Consider the following 12915-nt stretch of genomic DNA (forward strand, 5'->3'; position numbering starts at 1 on the left):
GGCAAGGCCATTTTTTGGTTGGTCTGGTGGGATTTTGTGTCTTTGGAAGAAATGGATAGTGGAGGTGAAGTATCATTTCTTTGGAGTTGGTTTTATGGGTTTTTGTGTTGCTTGCGTTAAAATCAGGTTTGTTTTCCACTTCGTTAACGTTTACTTACCTTGCAACTTAGCAGGTAAGCGTAAAGGGGGACTTTAAATCGGTATCATCCAATAGAGTAACGAGGTCGTGGCTCTCAGGTGGAGTAAGGGGAGTAGGCAGAGTTCCAAGAGTTTATTGACCAGATGAGGCTTGTGGATGTGCCAATTATGGGGAAGAGGTGTACATGATTTAATGCTGACTATTCTACTTTGAGTATATTGGGTCGGTTTCTAGTGTGTCAGGATTTGATCAAGTTGTGGGGGTGTCCTCCGAACGGGTGGGGAAAAGGGACATTTTCTGATCATTGTACGATAGCATTGTAGATTGGCCCGTAGGATTGGGGTCCGAAGCCTTTTAATTTCTTTAATAGTTGGCTGGAGCATCATGGTTTTGTGGGGCTACTGGGTGAGTGGTGGAAGGAGTTTCATGTGGCTGGGTGGAAATCTTTTGTATTCAAGGAGAAGCTGAAGCTTCTGAAGGCAAAGATTAGGGTGTGGTAGCGAGAGGTCTATGGTGATCTATCTGTGGAGATTTTTGCTTTGGTGGATGACATGGGTGAGTTAGACTAGAGGTTGTGTGATGAGATGCTGGTGGATAGTGAGCAGCGTCGACTTGTTGTCTCAGGGTTCTGGAGGAGGGTGCAAGCCAAGGAAAGTATGTTGGCTCAGAAGTTGCAAGTTAGGTGGATTAGAGAGGTGTCATACCCTAATTTCGTCCGGGGACCTTTGCTTGATGACATGCGACCTTTCTTTGGTCCTTGTGAGGTGCTTGACACCCATCATTAGGCAGTTTGTGAAATTCCAAGACATGCCAGAAAACCAAAAAAATATTGATGCACAATCCGTAAGTTTCCGTGACACACCGGAAATCAAATGGAAGCATCGTTGCATAATTAAGTGAGGTTCCGTAACATTCCGTAAGTCAAAAAGGGGATGATTATGTAATCCGCAAGGTTCCGTAACATTACGGAAAGAAAACAAGTATCGTTACGAAATTCGTAAGTTTCCGTAACTTTACGAAAAAAGAATTACCAAAAAAACAGCAGAGGGGGGTGTACTTAGTAAAAATGGGGGTGCAAATAGCACCCAGGCCCACTTGGGCCCTCCAGAATATTCCTCCAGAAGGCGGTTGCTTCTGGAGGAAGCAACCCTGCTCGCCTGGGCGAGCTGGGCGGCAACCACCTCCCCTATTTTGCTATAAATAGGGGAGGAAGTGAAGAAGGAAGGGGTTCAGCCCCTTAGGCACTTCTCTCTCTTTTGAATTTGCTTGGAAAAATTGTTTCCGTGAAGAAAATCTAAGCCGAGGCGCTTCCAAAACGTTTCCGTAACGTTTTCCGTGAAGAATTTCGCAAAGGTTTCAACCGTTCTTCGACGTTCTTCGTTCGTTCTTCATCGTTCTTCGATCTTCAACGGGTAAGTACCTCGAACCAAGCTTTTCGATTCATTCTATGTACCCGTAGTGGTCCACATTGTGTTTCGTGCATTTTTATTCTCGTTTTGTTTACTTTGTATACCCCCTGTTGACGTGCTTAAGCCATTTTACTTAAGTCGTTTCTCGCTTAACTTAAAAATAAAATAAATTTCCACCGAACGTTTGAATTGTATTATCCATTAACTTCGGTTAAAATAAATTCCGACCGTTCGGTCGTGCCGTAACCACATTGGAAATCAAAAAGAGGTAAAAAAATAATATAAAAATCAAAAAGACATCTTTTAGTAAAATAAAGCGGAAAATCGATCGGACGTTTTCTCTTTGGGATTTCTCATTCTTAATCGAATTGATTAATAACTAAAGTGAAACTAAAGGCTAAAATCAATTCGCCTAGTCAAGCTCATCCATAAAAATAGGCTTTTGAAGTTTGTCATTTCATTTTCTCACTAAGTAAAATGGATCATTTTTAAGGTCCAACGCCTTAAAATGATCACCTCTTAAAGTAAAAAAGAATCACTTGATAAGAAAGAACTACGTAGGTCTGATTTTCTCATCCCAATTGAGGAATACGTAGGAGCAAAGGGAAACACCCTTGTCGACCACAAAAAAGAAAAAATATAAAAAGGGTATAAAGGATATAAGAACATAAAAGGGAACATAAAAATCAAAGTCATGTTTGCACATTCGATTAAAGGCTGCCGTCCCTTGGGACGGGCGTGTGGGGTGCTAATACCTTCCCCGCGCGTAAATACAACTCCCGAACCTTTCACTAAAAAGTTCGTAGATCGCGTCTTTTCCGGTTTTTCCGACGTTTTCCTCAAATAAACGTTGGTGGCTACTCCGCGCGTATTCCTTTCGTGGAACACGCATCCCGCGAGTCACGCGTCGCCCTCCCGCCGAAGGGTAGGTTGCGACAAGAGGGTAATGCTAATTCTCGTTACTTCCATGCTTCCCTGAGAGAAAGGTCTTAGAGGAACTCCTTAGTGGGTGGAGCGTGGGTGTAGGATGTGGGGTGGTGAAGGGAGAGATTATGTGGCATTTTCAGTCCTTGTTAGTAGAGCTGATGGAGGAGAGGCCTATGCTTTATGGTGTTCGGTTTAAACAATTGTCCTTTGTGGATTGCGCCTACTTGGCTGCTCTTTTCTCCCTTGAGGAAATCAAGGAGGCTGTTTGGAGATGAGCTGGGGATAAGAGTCCAGGGCCTGATGGGTTCAATTTCAATTTCTTTCAGGATGGTTAGGAGTTATTTAGGGATGACCTAGTGGCTTTTGTGATGGATTTTTTTTCTCTTCGGGTGTTTTGCTGAAGGCAGTGACAATGTCATTTGTGGCATTGATTCCGAAAAATGATCACCCCCGATATCTTTTGGAATATCGATCAATTTCTTTCATTGCTAGTATGCACAAGATGATTTCCAAGCTCTTGGCTCTTAGGTTGAGTAAGGTACTTGGATTTGTTATCTCATCTTGCCAGTCATCTTTTTTTGCCTAGATGGTGCATTTTGGATGGTGTGGTTGTGGCTAATGAGTTGGTGGACTTAGTAAAATGGAGTAAGAGAGGGTGTTTCATGTTCAAGGTTGATTTTGAGAAGGAGTATGATTCAGTGAGTTGGGTTTTTTTTGGACTATATGATGAATCAATTGGGTTTTGATGACACTTGAGTGGGGTCTGAAGCAAGGGGACTTGTTGGCCCCGTTTTTTTTCTTGATGGTGGTGGGGGGGTTACATGGTTTGGTTGAGAAGGCAAGGAAGATGGGAGATTTTAAGAGTCTAATGTTAAGCTGAATGGTGGAGTTTTCTCTGCTTCAGTATGTTGATGATTCGATTATCATAGGGGAGCCTTGTTACGGTAATCTATGGGCTATTAAAGCCACTCTATGTGGCTTTGAGGGTTAATTTCTTGAAGAGAAGTTTCTTTCGCTTTTTATATGGAGGAGGGGTTTATGGCTAGCGCCTCTAATTTCTTGCAATGTTCGCTGCCCAGTGTTCCATTTTAGTATCTTGGTATTCCGATAGGCGTTAGTCCTAGGAGGGTTTCAATGTGGGAACCTGTGGTTTCTTCTTTTAGGAGGTGGCACGGGAGTTGGAAGGGACAATATCTTTCTTTGGGAGGGAGGATCACCTTGATAAACTCTGTGTTATTGAGTCTCCCTCTTTATTTTTTCTCTTTTTATAGGGCTTCCAAGCGCATTATAGCCACCCTGGTAAGTATTCAGAGGAGGTTTTTGTGGTTTGGTATGTTGGACTTAGATAAGATATGCTGGGTGGATTGGAATTCAGTGTGCAGGGCTAAGGCGGATGGGGGGTTAGGGGTGAAGATCATAGCAACTTTCAATGCTAGTATGTTGGCTAAGTGGCGGTGGAGGTTTCTGGTGGAGAATGATGCTCTGTGTTGTGGTTTTCTTGCTCACGGGTATGGGTGCTTGGACCGGTTTAGGGAGCATCAGGCCCGGTCTGGGTCGGCTTGGTGGCAGGATCTCATGAGGATTGATGTGGGGGTTGACTGGTTTTCTAGTAGGGTGGTTTGTTGGATTGGTGATGGACAAGATACCTCCTTCATGGAGGATAGCTGGTATGGAGAGTCTTGTTTGAAGGATATCTTCCCACATCTATTTTATTTGATGATTGACCAGGAGGTCAATGTAGGGGAGATGTCAGTGGAGGCTAGCGATCATGGGATGGCGTGGAGTTGGAGATGGTGAAGAGCTTTCTGATACAATAGATGGTGGCCTTACTTTTTGTGGTCCGATTGGATTTGATGACAGAGGACAGATGGTTGTGGATTTCACATCCGAGGTTTTTGATAGTCCACCGATGGTGAATTTCCTCTTCTGATCATTTTGGAAGTGGGATGTCCCGTCCAAGGTCTTGGCTTTTTCTTGGAGATTGATCCTAGACAAGCTGCCTACTCGTGTGACTCTAGTGAGGAGAAGAGTTATGATGGAGGATGGTGGGTGTGTTTTTTGCGGGGCTGATAGGGAGGATTCACAACACCTATTTTTGGGTGCACCTTCTCGTTTTGTATTTGGCGAGAGGTCTACCATTGGTGGGGTATTTCTATAATACATCATTCAGAGGTTCTGTTTCATTTCATGCAGCATGATTTTTTTTGGAGGGGTAAGATGATGTGTAGAGTTCACTATCTCATTTGGCATGCGATTTACTAGAGTCTTTGGTTTTACAAGAATCATATTATTTTATATGGAGAGGTAGTAGATGCACATGAGGTTTTGCAGCAGATTTAGACCTTATTTTGGTCGTGACTTCTGTATATGGGTCATGGGACGTTGGCTAGTTCCTTTGCCAACTAGTGTTTGCAACCATTTGTTGTTTTAGGATGATTGATTGCATTTTTTTTCAATGTTTTTTTTTTCATGTTGATGTATTCTTTTTGGGGGGAAACACTATGTACCTTTTATTAATACATCAGTCTCATTCTGTCTATAAAAAAAAAATATGAATCTTAGGATAATTTGGTTCATATAGTCCAAAAAATACAAACCCCTTTCCCTTCCTTGTGAATATTCCAATATTGGAAGGAAAAAAAATGGAAAAGAGGGATTTTAGCCCCCTCATTTTTCCTCCTATCTCCTCTCAATTTTAAATAAATGAAGTAAAAATTATAAATAAATAAAAAAATCTCCATTTTCCTATCCTTTACTTTAAATCAAAGACGTTAAGATCTTCAAATTTTGATTGTGGTTGAATTTGGACATGGATTTTGTCTCAAAATCATTTGTTCTTGTTTATCAAATTATGCCATTTTTATATTGTTATGACAACTGAAAGCTTCTACATTGCAACATAAAGAACTATTCTACCTGAAATTTAAAGTTAATGATGTTAGTGAAGGTCAAATTATGTAAAGTTATATTGATGACTCCTTTGCTCCACCCGGTTACTATGCTAAATTAGATAAATATATGAATATTTGTTAAAATTGAATCAAATTTGAGAAGAAAATAATTTGATTCAATATCATGAACCTTTATCAAATTATATTCCATTGTACAATTGGTTTCATTATAAAATCATATTTGATCCAATTATTTCAATTTAAAGAAGTTTTGAGTTAGATTTGATTTCAGGTTTTTCTTATTCTTTTTTTAAGGATAAATTATGTTTTATCTATTATAAACATTTTTTTAAAAGTTCTTTTTAATATAAAATGACAAAATAATATAAAAAAATGAGATGCAAGAATACAATTTAAAACTAATAAATTTATTAATAGATCAAATGAATAACATTAAACTAGAGAAAATAAATTAACATTGTAATTTCACACACATATACTTTTACAAGTATGAAAGACATACTAACATGTGGGTCATTGGCTTTGTGTAGGTGACTACAATGCCGTGCTTGGGTCTCATGAAAAACAAGGGTGTCTTAGCCCTCTAAAGTCTTTCTATGAGGTCTTTAGCAAGCGGACTGATTACTGTAACCTCACTCATTTACTAACTAGAGGATCCCTTTTCACTTGGTCTAATGATCGCAGGGGAAGAATTCATACTCAAATGGGGCTTGATTTGTAATGATGCCTGACTCTCCTTTTGGTATTCCATTGCATGTTGTTCTCTAACTAGAATTCAATCATATTATTTCTCATTTATTTTGAGCTGAAACAAAGGGTTGTCTTTGTTGAATCCACATCCTTGATTTTAATTATGACAAACCATTTGCAATGCAAATTGAAAGGATGATGGGTTTAAGTGATGACTAACAATTCTTCTTAAGTGTTTTAGTGTTTATTATTACTTTGAGAAGCAGAGATGTTCTTTCATTCTAAGGTCCTCAAAATGATGCTAAAAAAGGTTCAAAGAATTGTTGTCAAAGTTGAAAACTCAGAAGAATTCTTGAAGCCTATCAGAATGATGAAGTTTGCTTCCTTCTAAGTACTTGGTTCATGGCAAGATACTGAACAACAAGGCCTTACATAGATGATTCATCAAAGGCTACATGAAGAGCATCATAGTTCAAAATTAAGCTATGCAGTGTCTACATTAGAATGATGAAGACCTTGACTCTAAATTTGTGAACATCAGAATGATTCAGAAAGACTTAAAATGGATCACTTAAACAATATCAACAGGCTGAAGTCTGACAGTTCTTCACCTTCCATATGTTGCCGTAATCATTGAAGGCACATTAGAAAAAAAGAACCAACTACATAAGATGCACGATTGTTGAATGATGAAGTTGTCCATGAGAAACAATGATGTGAAGTATCAGATTGAAGGATTGAAGAGATTTGCTCAGTCTGACCTTGGACAAAACGCTAACACACTAACTCACCAACAAATAAACTTTTACTAAATCTTTATAAAGTAATCAACTTCAAAATGATTTGAAGCTGTAAAGAAGTGTTAAGAGTGATGAAGCTAGAATACATCAGAATAGGATATCAATATGAACTTCATCAAGGGAGTTCATCAAAGTATGGATTCATTCTCAATAAACCTCAGAATGATTATTTTGATGGTTCTTCAGAATGCTCATTAGAAAGATTCCTTAGAATGGTCTTATCTACTGTCACGTTTGACAGTTAGAAAGTGAACCTACTTGCTCTAGAAGTGAGTCAATTGTGAAGATCCCACTACAACGGTCTTGTTGAGAGCTTTATGGGGCATTTTTGAAGGCTATGAAGAAAAAGTTGAAGCATTCCAAATCTGTAGCACACTGTGATCTTGTTAGATATTGGACGATTCATCACTAGACGACCCAAACATTTCTTAAGGTTTTGAAGAAAACAAAGATATAAATTTATGTTAACCACTTTGTTGCATGAAAGTCAACATGATTTATGACTAGAAGCAACCCTAGGAGAGACCTATCCAATACATGATAGTTTATCTACTTGAAGCATGAAGTACTCGTCCAGTCCATCCAAACAGCGAGTGGAATAAACACTTTATTTGAATTATCTATTTATTCTAGTTTATATGATTTTGTTTAAAAGGAACATACATGTGAAACTATCTTTTATTTCCTTTTATATGTTTAAGTGGTCATATCGAGTTATGAATGGTGGATATGGAAGTCATGATCCTATCAAACAAAAACGCACAATATTTGTTTAATTCAAGAAACAAAATCAATCTGCACAATGGTCATAACATTCAATTCCAGAGATACTCTCCGCAATAACAAGCGTCTCTCTACTTATAAATACGACATCAAAGATTGAAGGAAATTGGCGAACGTATAAAGAAAGGAAAAAGTCATGAATCAAGAAACAAGAGAAAAGAAAAACACTTGTTAAGAAACACACTGAGCTTAAGAGAGTCCATCCTTTGTAGAATACACAGTATAAGTGAGAGATAAGAACATTCTTGTAAAACCACTCTAAGGGTTGTGTTAGTGGTGACCTTTCTGAATGTATAAATACATGGTTTTGATGATGCCAAAGAATAATCAAACGAGGTTGCTTTCAAGATTACTTCAACAAACATTCAAAGGTTAAACATTGCTTCAAGATTAATACAAGGTTGCTTCAACAAACAAGCATTGCTTCAAGATTAATTCAAGATCAAAAATTTTCTTCAAAACAAGTGTTTCCAAGAGATCTAGGCTCTGGTAATCGATTACCAGGCAGTGTAATCGATTACTAGAAGACAATTTTGAAAAACAACTTTTAAAAAGGGTTTTGAATTTGAATTTGAATTTTGAATCATGTAATTGATTACCAGCAACGACACTTCAGAAAACACTTTGAAAAGACATGAAATTTCAAAATATAACTATGTAATCGATTACCAGAAACCTGTAATTGATTACGAGTGAAGAATTTTAGAAAAAGCTTTTTGAAAAGACACATCTCTTCAAACCATTTTGGAAAGGCACGAAGGGCCTATATATATGTGTGTCTGACTTCGAAAAGGAAGAGAGAGATATTCTAGGAGAACTTCATTGCCAAATGCTCTCTCAACAACTCTAGGGCAAGCACTTGCAAATCTAAAAGAGAGAAATTCCTCCAGGATCTTCAATTTGTATCATCCACTCTAAAGGAGAGAAATCTTTTTGTTCGTCTCAGAAAGTCAGTTGTAATCAAGAGACTGGTTGTCTCTTGGATTGTGAGAATTGTAATCAAGAGATGGGTTGTCTCTTGGAGAATCTTGAACACAAGGGTGAGGATCCCAAGTTGTGTTCAAAGTCTGTAAAGGATTTATAGAGATAGTGGAAAATCTCAAGTAGGTTGCTTGAGGACTAGAAGTAGGCACGAGAAGTGGCTGAACCAGTATAAATCGAGTTTGCATTTCTCTCTTCCCTTATCTCATTTATGTTATTGCAATCAATTTTGTCTTGCATGTTTTAAAGAACATTATTAAATTGATTGCTACTTCTTCTTCTACATTCTGAGCCTATCATTTAGAAGGGGGTTAAAATTTTGTTAGTGGGAAATTTTGAAACTTAATTCACCCCCCTCTTAAGTTATTGAGGTCACTTGTCCAACAACCTTGAGAATACTTGTATGGCAGAAGTGGCAGCAAAGAATACTTGTTGTAATCAAGGTTGATTAGTAGAACCCTTTACTAGTTAGTAGACGAGAACTTGATGTAGCTCAGGTGGAGTGAACCAGCATAAAATGAAGAATGTTTACTACTTTTCATTAGGTTATTAAAGCATGTCATTGTCCATTACTCTCACACTCTACACACAAGGTTTTTACTGAAAGATAAGTTCTGCACCTTATTGGATGACAATCCACCTTTTTCATTGGATGAGGGTTTTTATAAACTTGTTTATTATAACATCTTCCATTGCGAAAAGATCTTATATTTTGACTAACACACTATTCAAAGGCCTCAAATATGACTATTGGAAGGAACGTATGATAACTCATTTCAAGTCTATTCATATAGACCTCTGGGACGTCGTAGAACATGGCAACTACAGACCATTGGATGATAAGCTAAATAAAGTCCTTAGAACCTCTTAGGTGGACGCTCAAAGAAAAAGGTTCCTGTTTAACTCTAAAGCTCAAAACACTTTGTTATGCGCCCTTTCCGAGGAAGAATATTCGAAGGTCCATAGCTACAGAAGTTCAAAACAAATGTGAGACACATTAGCTCTAACATATGAAGGGTCGTCATAGGTAAAACGCAACAAACATTGTCTTAATAGAACTTTTGATAATTATGATAACATTGAAAAAATTATAAGAAGTTTATCTAGAAAGCGGAGACCAAGGGTGACAACATTGAAAATTATAAAGAACCTAGACTCCATGTCCATTGAAGAACTGATTGGAACCTTAAAGGTTCATGAGTAGGAACTTCAATAAGATGAGGGTTTAAAAAGTGATAATCTTTGGCTCTAACAACACAAAAAGCCAAAACCTCTCCAACATGCAAAGAATCTTCATCCAGACTTGCGTCTAAAAGCTCATCCAAAGCCATCAACACTAAAACATCTTATAATGATGAGTTTGATGATGAAAGCTCATGCAAAGATGATCAGTTAGCCTTAATCTCAAGGAAGATAAGGAACATGTGGAAGAAAAGGAATGGATCAGACTAGAAAGGATCCAAGAAACTATAGAGAAAGAAAAGATAAGGATAAAAGTTCCATCATATGCTATGAGTGTGAGAAACCAGGACACTTCAAGTTAGAATGCCAGACCTTGATAGGTCAAATCACAAGAAAAGGTACTTCAAACCAAAGGACAAGAAAGTACTAATGAGCACATGGGAAGAATTGGATGACACATTGTTCGTTTCCCCACACAGTTCCTTTTTCTTAAATTTACAAGCAGTATATTCAAGGGAAATGAAACACCGAAAAGCGCACCGGGTTGTCAAGTATTTAAAATAAAACGGAGTAATCCGAGTATCGAACTCAGGGAACTTGTTTATTAGACATAGTTTTATTCTAGAATTAGGCATTGTACAGACAAACATTGATAATTGTGGATAGAAACAAAAGTAAACTAAATTCTATGTTAAAAAGTAATAAATGTAAGTAATTAAAAGTTGACAACAATAGGTAAAAAGCGTCGGGTCTTTCTAACAAACGAGTTGATGCATATGAAGATATTTCTCTAATTGATCATGTTCTTGTGTTCTATGCTGAAGCCTAAAGTACTAAACCTCGATCCCTCGTAAGTTTAGACTAATTTAACCCAAGCTTCGTCCTCATATCTCTCTTGTTGGACTAGGCTTAACTTAAACAAGATTATCATCACAACATAATATGAACATTTTTATTAGAACTCACAACTGAAATAAGCTAGTAAGAATGGAAGATATTAAGGAAGGATCATTAACCAAAGCCTCACGGTCACTGTTTCACTCACACACAAGTGCTTAGGCTTATTCCATCATAAACAACTAACACAAGTCCCAACCTTTGCATTTCATCTCATGCCATACATAAATAAACACATAAACTAAATCCGAAGGGCTTTCTAGGCTTGTAATGAGACTGGGCTGCCAAGAAATCATGGTTTTTCTAGGATTCAAAAGCTTAAATTCTAGGAGAGCATTCATCCATAGATCAACCTTTACTTTTTATTAATTCCCAACCCACTACTTTCCCTTTGGCACTTAGCTTTTTCTTTTTGTTAAATGGCAGCACACACACACTTTTATTTTATAATTATAGTTTTTTTACTATGTGTGCTGCTTTTTCCTTACCATTTCATTCCTTTTTACCTAGTAGCTCCCCCAAATTTGGGGCAAACCTGCTTTGAGATGTGACTCCCCCAAATTTGGGGCAAATTCTGCCTTAAACCAATTTTTTCTATGAATGATGCTCTCCTACAACCTAAGACAAGGTAGTAGGAGATAAATTGTCCAGGCTCAAGGTTAAATCAATCAAACATTCATTCAGCTTAAACTGGGTGCAAGGGATAAATCATTCATGCACATGGTCAACTTTTTGGCTAAGTGGCTATTTACAATCAAACATGGCCTTCATCATCCTCAAATTCATGTGTCCATTCCATACTTCAGAGATTCATGCAAAAATCATTACCCAATGTTAGTCGTTTCTCTTACAATTAGGATTACACTCTCACCGGGTTACGGTTAAGCATTCCTTCACAATCAATCTGACAAATCGACTAGCATTTTCAGTCATAATCCTAATTTCATGTTCTTTCTCTTCTAATGATTGCATGCTTGTTCAAGACATATGATCTACGCATTCCAATCCACTCAAATCATACAATTGCTTCATTCAAACCAATCACAAACACCGAATTCAAATCAAACATCAAACCACTGAATATAATCAATGCACTGTTCAATCTTGCTTTTATACAAGCTACCAAACAAAATATAACTATAAACTAAATTTAAAAACTGAACTGGAAATTAAAAATTGAAACATAAACATAAAATGTACTAAAGACAAAGTGATAATAAAACTGTTCAAAATGCAAGAAAATAAAGATCATATGAATCATCCTTCAAATGATCCTCTGCATGCTCGTTCAGATCCAACACCGGTGCAATTGGAGGGTCTTGAGCAACAGGCTGGTCAGGCACTGGTGCTAGTGTAGATGACTCTGGGTCTTCAAGGACTGGAGCTGGTGATGGGTGAGACTGAGGAACAAGCTCTGGTGATGTTGCCTCCTCCTGAGCAATCTCTGCGACTGTCTCTTAAATGAATGGCTTAGGAGGGATGGGCTTGTCCTCCTCTGGCATAGGCTCTTGGGTTGCGGAGGCCTCACCCCCTCCCGAAGGAGAAGGCTGGGTTCTTGGCCAAGTCACCTGGCTAATGAACTCCTCCATGCTCATCATTGGCTACAAGCTTGAGCTCTATAATCTTTGCATGATGATGATCTGGCCTCTGTGCAGGCTCTGTAACATAGCAAATAAAGTCTCAAAGCTGAATGAGGAAGGTCCTGTAGAAACTAGAGTAGGAACTGGCAAAGGAGTGAATGCTGAAGCTAGAACTGGTAAAGATGAAGCTGGAATAGATGGAGCTGCAGTAGAAGGAGCTACTGATGGGGGAATCTCAAAAGATGGGAGAGTCTTTGACCTTTTCCCCTTGGCCTTGCGAGGCCCTCTAAAAGTGATTGAGGGGTCATCGACGTTCCACCAATTTTTCTTCATGTAAGCCAAATTAATGGTTGGACTGAGACTCTCAAAAGATAATGAATCAGAAGTGACTCCCTAGGCTTTGCATAAAGCAGCGATGAGGGCGGGGAAACCTAGCCTCGAGGAGTCATGCTGTGCAATCATAGAAATCTGACTTGAGATAATATACCCCAAGTTCATGTCCATTTTCTAGATAATGCCATATATCAACCTGGCCCTGTCCAGTGTGATGTCAAAAGTGTGAGAAGTAAGGGCCAGGTTGGAGAATGAAAGAATGCTACATGTCTGAGTGAGAGT

The sequence above is a fragment of the Glycine max genome, chromosome 2 (assembly GCF_000004515.6).
Source record: "Glycine max cultivar Williams 82 chromosome 2, Glycine_max_v4.0, whole genome shotgun sequence".
Classification (NCBI taxonomy): domain Eukaryota; kingdom Viridiplantae; phylum Streptophyta; class Magnoliopsida; order Fabales; family Fabaceae; genus Glycine; species Glycine max.